The sequence below is a fragment of the Neomonachus schauinslandi genome, chromosome 15 (genome assembly GCF_002201575.2).
Source record: "Neomonachus schauinslandi chromosome 15, ASM220157v2, whole genome shotgun sequence".
In the NCBI taxonomy this organism is placed as follows: domain Eukaryota; kingdom Metazoa; phylum Chordata; class Mammalia; order Carnivora; family Phocidae; genus Neomonachus; species Neomonachus schauinslandi.
Window position 1 is genome coordinate 25,593,302 of NC_058417.1, and position 13,214 is coordinate 25,606,515.

A 13,214-nucleotide genomic window follows, 5' to 3' on the forward strand; every position below is an offset into this window, starting at 1 on the left:
TCTGCTAGGATTTTGATGGTTTCCTGTCTCACATTTAGGTCTTTCATTCATTTTGAGTTTATTTTTGTGTATGGTGTGAGAAAGTGCTCCAGTTTCAGTCTTCTGCATGTTGTGTTCTTTTCTTTCATAGTAGTTATCACAATTTTTATGAATCTATTTATGTATTCATTTGCATAATGTCTGCTCCCCCAATGCCTGTAAGCTTCATGAGAGTAGAAACCACATCTGTTTTGCTCACCACTGGATCTCCAGCATCTAGTAGAATGCCTAACATACAGAATATCTTTTAGAATTATCTTCAGATCCAATGCTTAAAGGAATGGATGGGAGATATTACATCACATTCTCTTTTTCTACCCTCAGCATTATTTCTACACTAAATCAGTTACTAAATCATTAAATCCTTCGATTAATCTCTAAAATATGCCTCTATTATCACTGCCACTGATTCAGTTCAGGCCATTATCATTTCCTACCTGGGTCTTTACAATAACTAACTAACTAATATTTATAATATATAAATACTATATATATATTAGTATTAATACTAATATTAATAATATTAATAACTAACTAGTCCTCTTGTCCCTAGTCTTGCCCCTCTCTAAAACTATCTTCCACACTGCAGCTAGAGTGATCTCTCTAAAACACCAATCTCATCATGTCAAGTCTCTACTTAACAATCCCTTGAGAGCTTCCTGTCACCTGCAGGATAAAGATGAAATTCCTCATGCAAAGCTCTAAATGACTTGGTTCTTATCTATTTCTGGCACCATATCCCAACTACTCTCCACTTCTAACTTTAAGTTTTCATTCTTTCCTCTTGCTAGTCCCTTGGCCTGGAAAACTGACCCTTTTGTTCACTTCACCAACTCTAATATCCCACTGTGTCTTGTGTTCTATCACAGTTCATCATGTTGCACTGAACTTTATCTGTGTATGTGTCTGCTTCCGCCATTACAATGAGAGCTTCTTCAAGACATGAACTTTGTGTTCTTCATATTTCTATCATCCTTGTATAGTCTTTTTCAATCTGTAAGTTGTAATCCATTACTTTGGTCATCCATCAGTTTAGTTTTTTATAACGAGTATTTTTTAAAATGACATAGAAGAGAAAATGTCAGATTGTACCACATGTAGTAAGAGTTAATTTTTTGTGTGAAATACTGAAATATTATATGCATATATGTATGCATATTATGAAATTTAAATATGCATATTGTGTGAAATATGCACACATATAATATACAAAATATGTATAAACAAATGTGTGTACTGGGTCCCTGTGTACAATGTATTTCTTTCTGTAAAATTGTGATAAGAATTTAGTTTTTGAAAAACACTGCTTTAGTATCTTAGACATAGTAAATGCTAAATAAATGTATTGCCTCAAATCCTTTTTGGAATGAGGTAAGAGGCAAAACAAATGTATGTGAATAAACTTATTTGCAATGAGCTCATGATTTCTCCTGCTTATCTGACTTCTTATTCTTTAAGGCCCAATAATTTCAATTCATGAAGAAGATATAACAATCTTAAATGTAATATCTAATAACAGAGCTCCAAAATATATGAAACAAAAACTGATAAAACTGAAAGAAGAAATAAACAAATCCATGATTAAAAAGGAGATTTCAGGGGCACCTGGGTGGCTCAGTCCATTGGGCATCTGACTCTTGGTTTTGGCTCAGGTTGTGATTTCATGGGTGGTGGGGTTGAGCCCCACCTTGGGCTCTGCACTCAACAGGGAGTCTGCTTGAAGATTCTGCCCCTTTCCCCACTCACACACGTGTACTCTCACTTTTCATCTCTCTAAAATAGATGAATAAATCTTTAAAGAAAAAAAAGAGAGAGATTTTAGGGGCACCTGGGTGGCTCAGTCAGTTAAGTGTCTGACTCTTGATCTCAGCTCAGGTTTTGATCTCAGGGTCATGAGTTCAGGCCCTGCATTGGGCCCAGCAAGGAGCCAACCTAAGACAGATAAATAAATAAATAAATAAATAAATAAATAAATAAATAAATAAATAAATTTTAAAAAGGGAGATTTCAAAACACCTCTCTCAATCAGAACAACTAGAGAGAAAACCAGTACAGGTACACAACTTGAATACATCATCAATGACCTTGGACACTCCGACCCACAAAAGCAAGATGAACACCCTTATCAAGTGCTCATAGAACATTTACCAAGATAAACCATATTCTGGGCCAAATCTTAATAAATTTAAAATTATTTAAGTCAGGTAAAGTATGTTTTATGGACCACAATGCAATTTAATTAGAAATCAATAACAGAAATATTTAAATCCCCAGATATTTGGAAACTAAACAATATACTTCTAAATAATGCATTTGCCAAAGAAGAAATCAGAAGAAAAATTGTATTTTGACTAGAGAGATATTTTTAGTACCAATAACCTATATTAGAAAAGAAGATCTCAAATAATTGACCTCAACTTACACCTTAAGAAACTAGAAAAAAAAAAAGAGCAGATTAAACCCAAAGTAAGCAATAAACAGGAAATAATAAATAATAGAATAGAAATCAATAAAATAAAAGAGAGCAATAGAGAAAATAAATAATACCAAAAGCTGGTATTTTATGAATATCAATATAATTGATAAACCTCTAACCACACTAATCAGGGAAAAACAGAGAGAAGACACAAATTGCTAACATCAGGAATAAAAGAGAGTACATTGCTATAGACCCTACATATATTGAAAGGATGATAGGGAATATCACAATTTTATGTCCATAAATTTGAAAGCTTAAATTAAGTGGGAACAAAATATCCCTTGAATCAACCTACTAAAGCTCACTCAAGAAGAAATAAAATTTTAGCAAATCAAATCCATCAATATATGAAAAAGATAATACATGACAGTAAAGAGGGTTTATCCCAGGAATGCAAAGTAGATTAACATTAAAAAATGAATCAGTGTGAATCATTATATTATGATTATATATAATGAATATATATTATATATAATGAATATATATAATAATATATATATTATATTATGATATATATATATACATATATATATATATATATAAAAGAAGAACCATATGATTCATCTCAAAGTTACAGAAAATGCATTTTACAAAATCCCAGCAAACATTCCTGATAAAGACTCTCAGCAAATGGGAATACAAGAAAATTTCTTCAACTTCTTAAAAGGCATTTACAAAAAAATCCACATCTAACATCATACTTAATGGTGAATGACTGAATGCTTTTTTCCTAGGATCAATAACAAGACAAATTTGTCTCCTCTCACCATGCCTATTCAATATTGTACTGGAAGTTGTTTTTGTTTTTGTTTTTTTTAAGATTTATTTATTTATTTTGGAGAGGGAGAGAGTGCAGGGGAGAGGAGCAGAGGAAGATAGAGAGAGAGAATCTCAAGCAGACTCCCCACTGAGCATGGTGCCCAACACAGTGCTCATTCTCACTACCCTGAGATCATGACCTGAGCCAAAATCAAGAGTCAGACACTTAACTGACTGAGCCACCCTGGTGCCCCTTATACTGGAGGTTTTATTCAGTGCAATAAAGAAGAAGAATTTAAAAGCTTCCAGTTGAAAAGGAAGTCTTTATCATAGATGACATGCTCATTTAGAATAGCTTATGCAATATACAAATCTCTAATAGAACTAATAAATGAGTTTAGCCAGGTTGTAGAACACAAAATAAGTATACGAAAATCAATTATATTTTTATATACTAACAACAAACTCTCAGAAATTGAAATACAAACAAAAGTAGCATAAAAATATAAAATATTTAGGAATAAGTGTGACCAAAGATCAGTCTCCTATACATGGAGACTATAAAACACTGTTGAGAGAAATTAAACAAGACCCAAGTAATGGAGAGGTATACCTTATTCATATGTGGATGACTCAATATTTTTAAGATGTTAATTCTTCCAATTGCAATCTTTTTTTTTTTTTTTAGATTTTATTTTTAAGTAATCTCTCCACCCAACATGGGGCTTGAACTCACAACATTGAGATCAAGAGTCACATACTCCACCAACTGAGCCAGCCAGGTGCCCCCCAATTGCAATCTTAATCAAAATTCATGTGAACTTTTTTTGGCTTAAATTGACAAGGTGATTCTAAGATTCATATGGAAATGCAAAGGACCTAGAATGGTCAAGTCAACTTTGATAAAGAACAAAGTTAGAGGATTAACACAACCTGACTGTAAGTCAGTGTGGTATTGTAAAAATGGACAAATAAATAGATGGAACAGAATAGAGAGTCCAGAAATAGATTCACACATATATGATGACTTATTTTTTACAAAGATGCAAAGGCAATCCAGTGGAGAGAAGATATTCATTTCACACATGATGCTGGAGTAATTGGATACAAACAAATACACTTGGACCTATATCTTTCACCATATGCAAGCATTACCCTAAAATGTATCATAGACCTCAAACATCTAGAAAATGCAGGAGAAAAATCTCTGTAACCAGGGTTAGGCAAAGATTTTTTAGATATGATACCAAAAGCATGATCTAAAAAAGAAAAATGGACAAATTTGACTTTATAAAAATTTAAAGCTTCTGTTTTTTGAAAATCATTGTTAAGAAAATAAAAAGACAAACCACAGACTGAAAGAAAATACTTGCAAAGCTTATATCCGATAAAGACTTAAATCCGGAATACATAGAGAACTCTCAACACTCAATAAGAAAACAAACAACACAATTTTTTAAAATGGACACAAGGTTTGAACAAATACTTCACTAAATAATATATATGGATGGCATGAAAACACATGAATAGACTGAACATTAGGGAAATGCAAATTAATGTTTTAATAAAATACCACTACACACCTACTAGAATGGCTAAAATTAAAAAGACTGACCACACCAAGTGCCGGCAAATATGTGGAGGAACTGTTGGTATGAAAGTAAAATGGTATAATCACTTTGGAAAACAGTTCGGCAGTTTCTAAAAAAGTTAAACATGCACTGATTATATTCTCCAGTCATTCCACTCCTAGGTATTTACCCAAGAGAAATGAAAGCAAATGTCCATACAAAGACTTGTACATGAATGTTCATAGTAGGTTTATTTGTAATAGCCCCAAACTTGAAATAACCCAAAAGTCCAGGAACATGTGAAAAAAAAAACAAATTTTGGCATAGTTATATAATGAAATACTACTCAGCAATAAAAGGGAATTAACTATAGGGTTTTTTTTCCTCTCCCAGGAATTAACTATTGTTACATGCAACAACAGATGAATATCAAAATAATTATGCTAAGTTAAAGAAGGCAGACAAGAAAGAATGCATACTTTACTATTCCAATCATAAAAAACTCTAGAAAATGCATCTACAGTGACAGAAAGCTAATCAGTGGTTGTTGAGGGGGTAGGGGAAAAAGAGATGGGAGGAAGGAACTACAAAGAGGCATGAAACACCTTTTTGAGGTGCTGGGTATGCACATCATCTTGTGTTGGGGGGTGGTTTCATGGGTTATAAATATATAAAACTTGTCAAATTGTATACTTTAAATATGTATGATTGTTGTATGTTAACGTGTATTAATTAAAAATGAATAAAAAAGAAATAAATGGAACAAAATTATTGAAGCACTAGAAGAAAATAAAAGAAATTATAATCTGGATAAGAAAGACCTTCTTTAACATGCACTAAAGCTAGAAACTACCAATAAAAAAACTAGTAAAATTGACCGCATAATTGACCACACATTGACACATAATATAAAATTTAAAAATACATTTTAACATATAATACACAAAGGATTAATATCTTTTTTAAAGATTTTACTTATTTATTTGAGAGAGAGAGAGAGAGAGCACGAGCGGTGGGGAGGGGCAGGGAAAGAGGGAGAAGCAGGTTCCCTGCTGAGCAGAGAGCCCCATGTGGGGCTTATCCCAGGACCTTGAGATCATGACCTAAGCCACCGAGGCACCCCATCACAAAGGATTAACATCTTCACTAAAACTCTCTTACCAATCAATAAGAAAAGATAGAAAAATGGGGAAAAAACATGTATTTTCTAGTACTTCACAAATGAAAAATCTGGAATTGTCAGTAAATAAGATGTGCTACTTTGTCATATCCAATTAACAAATATTAGAAACCTGAATTATACACAGAGTAGGTGAGGGTGTGGATACTGTCATATACTGTTGGTCACACTGTAATTTGTATATTGATCAGCATAACTCAAAGAGCAACTAGACAAGACATATAAAACTTTAAAACATCTAAACACTTAACCCAATAATTTGAATTTTTAGAATTTATTCCAAGGAAATCATTAAACAATTGTAATGTTGTTTATAAAAGCTCTGAACTGGAAACAACCTAAATGACCATCACTAGAGAGATTCATTAAATAAACTGTTATTTACCTATAGGGAGTTAACTATGACCAGAATACTATGTTGTCATTAAAAATTATCAAGATCTATATATATTGACATGGAAAGTTATCCATAATATAGTAAGCGAAAAAAGGCAGTTTGCAAAGTACTATATGCATAAGTATAAATAAATTTTAAAACTATTTTTTTAAAAATCCTGAAAAGATATACAGCAGAGTATTAACAGTGGTTTTCTCTGAGAGGTAAGATTGGGTAGAATTTCCTGTTTTGAGATTTTTGTATTGCTTGATTTTTACAACAAAAATATATTATTTTTTAAGTGTGAAAAATGAGTAAAAGTTTTCCATTTTAGAAAAAAATCTGTTCTAATGTTATTCAATAAGAATTTTATAATAACATTATGAGTAAAATTCATTCCTACTTAGGTTTTAAAATGTCCTATTTTGTTCATTGAAAACTTTCAGAAAGTGTTTCTTCTATTGAAAGATCATGAACAATTTTTCAAATTGTGATTTTTAAACATTTATAAGCAAAGTTTCCTAATCAGTTTTGAGCATGAAAGGTATGAGATGTTGGACTTGTGTAACTAGCTCTGAGTAAAATACATCTATCATCACTTTGCAAGATGACTTCCCACTAAACAAACACCTGGGCTAAGAAAATTAATGGATAAACCAATATTGCAAGCCGGGGCTACATTCATATATATTGGATTAGTTTTCATTCACATCATTATTTCTTGTTGAAAGTATTCCATTTAAATAGCTTAAAAATTCGCTTTTCACAATATATTGTCACATTTAAATATACACTGAAAACACTCTGGATAATGTTATACAAAAGCTACAAAACCCTGTAATCATTTTTGAAAAGATAGTGTATAATCATTTGTGCTATATATTTACACATGAAAACAAAGCACTATGAGGAACACCAGTTGTTAGAATAATGTGCCTCAAAATTAACCATCTCAAATTTTTTAAAAAAATCACATTAGGGAATATTGGCAAGATCAAGGCATGATTAAAGATAATATTATATATCAAATATGCATTGCATCACTTCTCTACACCACATTTTATCATTGTTGCCCATGACAATTTAAACAAAAAATACAAACACATTATAAATCATGCACCCACCACCCATACATTCTCTTAAGCAAAAACACCTACCAAGTATACAATCAAATTAAAACTGTAGGAGAGATTTATTAGCTTGTAGATGTTCCTAATTATTTGAAAAACTTGTCTTATGTTCAATACAACATCATTCACTAGCGGATCAAATCATCATAAAAGTGATCATAGAGAGTGTTTATTAAAGCAACATTTCAGGGCAAAGTAAATTTTTGACAGGTATTGTGAGTTTTATTCTATAATACACACAATAGTGCTCAACCTTTGTCACTATCTAGAAAGCTAGCTATGTATTGGAGATACAATAATATAAAAGGTATACTGGGGTAGGGGCAACACAGAGGGAAAAGGGCTAAGATTTATTACCTTCAATTATTTTTGTTAAAATCTCTCCTCAGGGCACAGGCACATAATATATTGTACTTTCCATTACTTAGTACAAATGTAAAACATATCTAAAAAACACATTTCATCGTTATAACATATTAAAATAACAAGTAGGATGTCATGATGTTAATTTGACAGATGGACTGTCATTTAACAATGTTGTATAACACTGGTTAACAGCAAATTAATATCATCATACCCAGTTTTCTTAACATCCAGATTGGGAAAAGTTTCCCAGTAAAGTCTCACTGATTTGTTTACTAATCTAATGAGGCAAAATAGCTAGCTAAAAATATGCAAATGTAATCCACATATAATTCTAAAATAACTACTTTCAAAAATTTTAAAATAAATGGTAGAATAATCTAAAAATTCTGATTTTAGCCACTTCCCCTCAACTTTATCCTTCACTAAGGTATTGATTTTTTTTTTTGACAGGTTCACATGTGCCTTATGAACTGACTCATAAAATTTTTCAGCATATTGTACTAGGTTTATTATAACCAATCTTACTGTATATTAAGACCAGTATCTTTTCATCAACATGAGCTGTTAAGCAACCTCAAGTGACATAGTAGATTCATGATTAGCCCATAGAAAAGAAGGCAAAAATGGTGACATAAATTTAATTTCATTACACTTTGGCATCTAAAGCCACATTTTATACCCCACTGACCACAAATGACTTCTCTTATTGTAAAACAATCTTGATCTATACAATTCTAAAAATGACATTCACCAAGTGGATATTAATTTTAGTTTAAAGTCTTCATATCAAATAATAATGTTTTCTGAAATAATTTTAATAATATTGGAGTAACATAAAAAACTTGTTTCTCATAATTTTATCTTCATTGATAATTTGTGTTTCTGTGGTACTTTCTGTTAATATTTTTTCTTTATCTAATGTACAAAGGGGAGGGGCAAAAGAGGAAGGAAAACTTCCAGCCTAGTATCAGGGTTTGAATCAAAATATCAGCTTAACTTTATATGGCTGGCTCTTGGAGCAGGAACAGGAAGAGTTGCAAAAACATGGCTTTATATCTCTAGTGGCTACATTCTAGAAAAACATAAAAGGGTTATAACATTAAAATAAACCTGCTTTTATGTAAAAGGAATTGTGGTAACCATACTTTTTAGCAAAGAAGCTACAATTTCTTAATGAAAACAAAGAAGACCTGATTTCAGGAACAATTGTATAAAACTTTAGAAAGGAATATAATGCTTTTTGTTTAAAACTTGCAAATTCTACCTCCTTTGAGAAGCCAACTCATTCCACACCAATACCTATAATTTATTTCTCTAGTTGTCTTTTGTATGTGAATTTAGTCACTCCCATTGGATTTTACATTCTTTGAAAGCAGGGACCATGTCTTAAACTTCCCTTTCATTCCATTCATTAGCACAGTTTAAGCATATAATATGTACTCAATAAATACTTGATTGTAAAATTCTAGCAATGTTTATCTGTTTAAAAAATCTATATGTATTTTTTACCCCCAAAGTCCAATACTATTAGGTAAGTCTGGCTGCCTTTTCTACTTAAGACTTATTCTGAGTTTCATTTTTCCTTCATTCTATTTATTACTCCTGAATACTTTCATTTTTCTTTTCCCTCCCACTGCCAGAATATATACATATACATCCAGGTACACACATGTACACACAAACACAATACCAACTATGTAACATTCTTACAAAAATTATATATATAAAATACATTATTATTTTACATAATTAATGATTAGGGTTTTATATATAAATAATGAGTATACTTTGTTCCTATCTTATTGCTTTAAAAGAAATCTAGAAAACTAAATAAAGATGATTTTTTTATGTTATCTTAAATTGATTTTTCCTACCAAAATCAATGGTTCTCTCTTCTAATGGTTGGTCTACATCATCCCATAATACAGCAATAATTTCACTCAAATGTCACATTTACTACTCAAAATATTTAATTTTATTAATTTCTTGAAAATTGTGTGTTTTGCTGCATTTGCCAATTTCATTGGAAGAAAGTGATGGTCGTTACTGATAAAAGAATATATTTAAAAAATCATTCTTGATTTTTTTCTCATGATGGTGTTAGCAATCTTAACTTCAATAATCTACTATGCCTAGATTATAAATCCTCATATTTTTTCTGTGACTTATGATCATTTTACAAGAAAGGGGTGCATTTAGTATAGTAATCAATACAGAGACCTAGAACTTAGTAGAAAACTTAAATTCAGTTCCTACCCTTCTAAAAATAAAAAGAGAATGCTTGCTCAATTTCTATAAGATTTGAACACTGTCATTCATTTTTCATAAGGAAATCTATTGTGTCAATTGGAAGTGATATTAACAAGAGGAAAAATAAGATGTGGTAATGTGATATATACACTGCAATCATTATCATATTATCGAATACTTCACAGAAAATTGTGTTTTAGTAATTGAATTATATTATGGATAAGCATGTGGAGCACAGGCTATGGAAAGTCAGCATTCAGATTTCAGTTTCTGGCACTATGTGTGGCTGAAAAAATGATCTTTGTGTTAGCGAATTGCCATGACATGGATATCATAAATACAACTTGGCTAATGATAAATAAAATCAGTTTTCAATGGGTAGAAAGTGCACATTTCAAGTACCCTGGTGTTTGGCATTTACTTCATGAAGTTTAAGCCTTTTTAAAATGTAAAACTGGAATTAGAACATTATTTTCATGATTCTGTATCAAATAAGTAACCAGTTATTATGGATCTTTAGACATATTTTTTAAATCATGTTTTCATTTCTTTTCTTTTTTTAATCGAAGCATAGTTGACACACAATGTTACATTAGTTTTAGGTATACAACGTAATGATTGGACAAATCTATATGTTATGCTATGCTCGCCACAAGTGGAGCTACCATATGTCACCAAACAATGCTGTTACAATTCCATTGATATACCATATCCCCTATGCTATGTCTTTTATTCCCATGACTTATTCATTCCACAACTGGAAGCCTGTATCTCCCACTCCCCTTCATCTATTTAGCCCATCTACCACCCCCAACCCTGCTGGCAATCATTAGTTTATTCTCTGTATTTATGGGTCTGTTTCTGCTTTTTGTTTATTCATTCGTTTCCATTTTTTTTAGATTCCACATACAAGTGAAATCATGTGGCATTTGTCTTTCTCTGACTTATTTCACTTAGCATAATACCCTCTAGGTTCATCCATATTGTCACAAATGGCAAGATCTCATTCTTTTTTTATGTATGAGTAATATTCCATTGTATATATATCACATCTTTATCCATTCGTCTATGGATGGACACTTGGATTGCTTCCATATGTTGGCTATTGTAAATAATGCTGAAATAAACATAGAGGTGCATGTATCTTTTTGAATTAATGATTTTGTATTCTTTGGATAAATACCCAGAAGTTGAATTACTGGATCACATGGTATTTCTATTTTTAATTTTTTGAGGAACCTCCATACTGTTTTCCACAGTGGCTGTACCAATTTATATTCCCATCAACAATGTACGAGGGTTCCTTTTTCTCCACATCCTTACCAACACTTATTTCTCGGGGTTTTTTTTATTCTAGTCATTCTGACAGGTGTAAGGTGGTATCTCATTATGGTTTTGATTTGCTTTTCCCTGATGATGAGTGATGCTGAGCATCTTTTTATGTGTCTGTTGGCCATCTGTATGTCTTCTTTGGAGAAATGTCTGTTCAGATTCTCTGCTCATTTTAATCGGGTTATTTATTTGTTTTTTTCACTGTTGAGTTGTCTAAGTTCTTCATACATTTTGGATATTAACCCCTTATCAGATATATCATTTGTGAATATCTTCTCCCATTCAGTAGGTCGTCTTTTTGTTTAGTTTGATGTTCTCCTTTGCTGTGCATACGTTTATTTTTGTTTCTCTTGCCTGAGGAGACACATCTAGAAAAATGTTGCTATAGCCAATGCCAAATAAATTATTGCCTATGTTTTCTGGTTTTAGGGTTTCATACCTCACATTTAGGTCTTTAATCCATTTTAAGTTTATTTTTGTGTATGGTGTAAGAAAATGGTCCAGTCTTTAAACCTAGCTTAAATGTAGATGTAGAAATTAAAAAACCTGAAACTCCCACAAGAGACATATCCAATGTGCCTGCCATTAATTTACTGATGACCTCTACATCAGAATTGTCTTTCTAAATATCTCTTTATGTTTTGTCCCATAACTAGTATTTGTAATTATAACCATTATAATAGACAATCATGATATAATTAAATCTATATCTGACCTTATTCATGGCACAGAGCTTCAAAAAGATTTCCTGAGTGATAGGAGTGTCTTTATTATGCTAATGAGGTGACTCAAGACAGGGCTCCAGATAGCTTCAGAATGAGGGCTACTAAGCAGAAAATGAACCACATGATTAGAATGTTGGAACTTTGGGCCAGCCCAACCTTCAGGGAAAGGAGGTAGGCTAGAGAGATCAATCACAGTGTCCTGTGATTTGATTTATCATGCCTACGTAATGAAACCCTCTGGACACACAGGTCCAGGGGAGCTTCCTGGTTGGTGAACATATTGATATTCTAGTGGCACACTGTGATTCCACAGAGACAGAACTCTGTACTCTGGACCCTTCCAGACCTTGTTCTGTATATATCTTCATCTGACTATGCATTTGTATCCTTTATAATAAAGTGGCAATTATAAATATAGCACTTTTCTGAATTCTGTGAGTCATTCTAGAATTATCAAACCTGAAGAGGTGGTGGGAAGCCCTGACTGAATTTGTCGTAGGCCAGACATGCAATTGGCATCTAATGTTGGGGCAGTCTTGTGAAGGACTTTGTCTTAAACCTGTGGAGTCTGACTCTTAACTTGGGTAATTGGTATCAGAATTGAATTGAATGGTAGAAAACCCAGTTGGTGTCAGAGAATTGGTGTTGGACCACAGCAACAAACAGTTTTATCTTAAGAACTGTAAACTTTTGGATTTTCCTGCCCTGTCCCCTGCAATATGTAACCAATTTAAAGAGTCTTTAAAGAAAATATGTCAGAGTGATGTGTCAGCCATTATTCCAGTTGCTTGTTCTAAGTGTTATTTTCATCTTAAATAACAGAACAAATAAATAACAACAATTTTATTATTTTTTTAAGACTTTATTTATTTGACAGAGAGAGAGCACAAGCAAGTGGAGTGGCAGGCAGGAGGAGCAGGCTCCCTGCTGAGCAGGGAGCCCAATGTGGGATTCAATCCCAGCACCCTGGGATCATGACCCGAGCCAAAGGCAGACACTTAACCAAC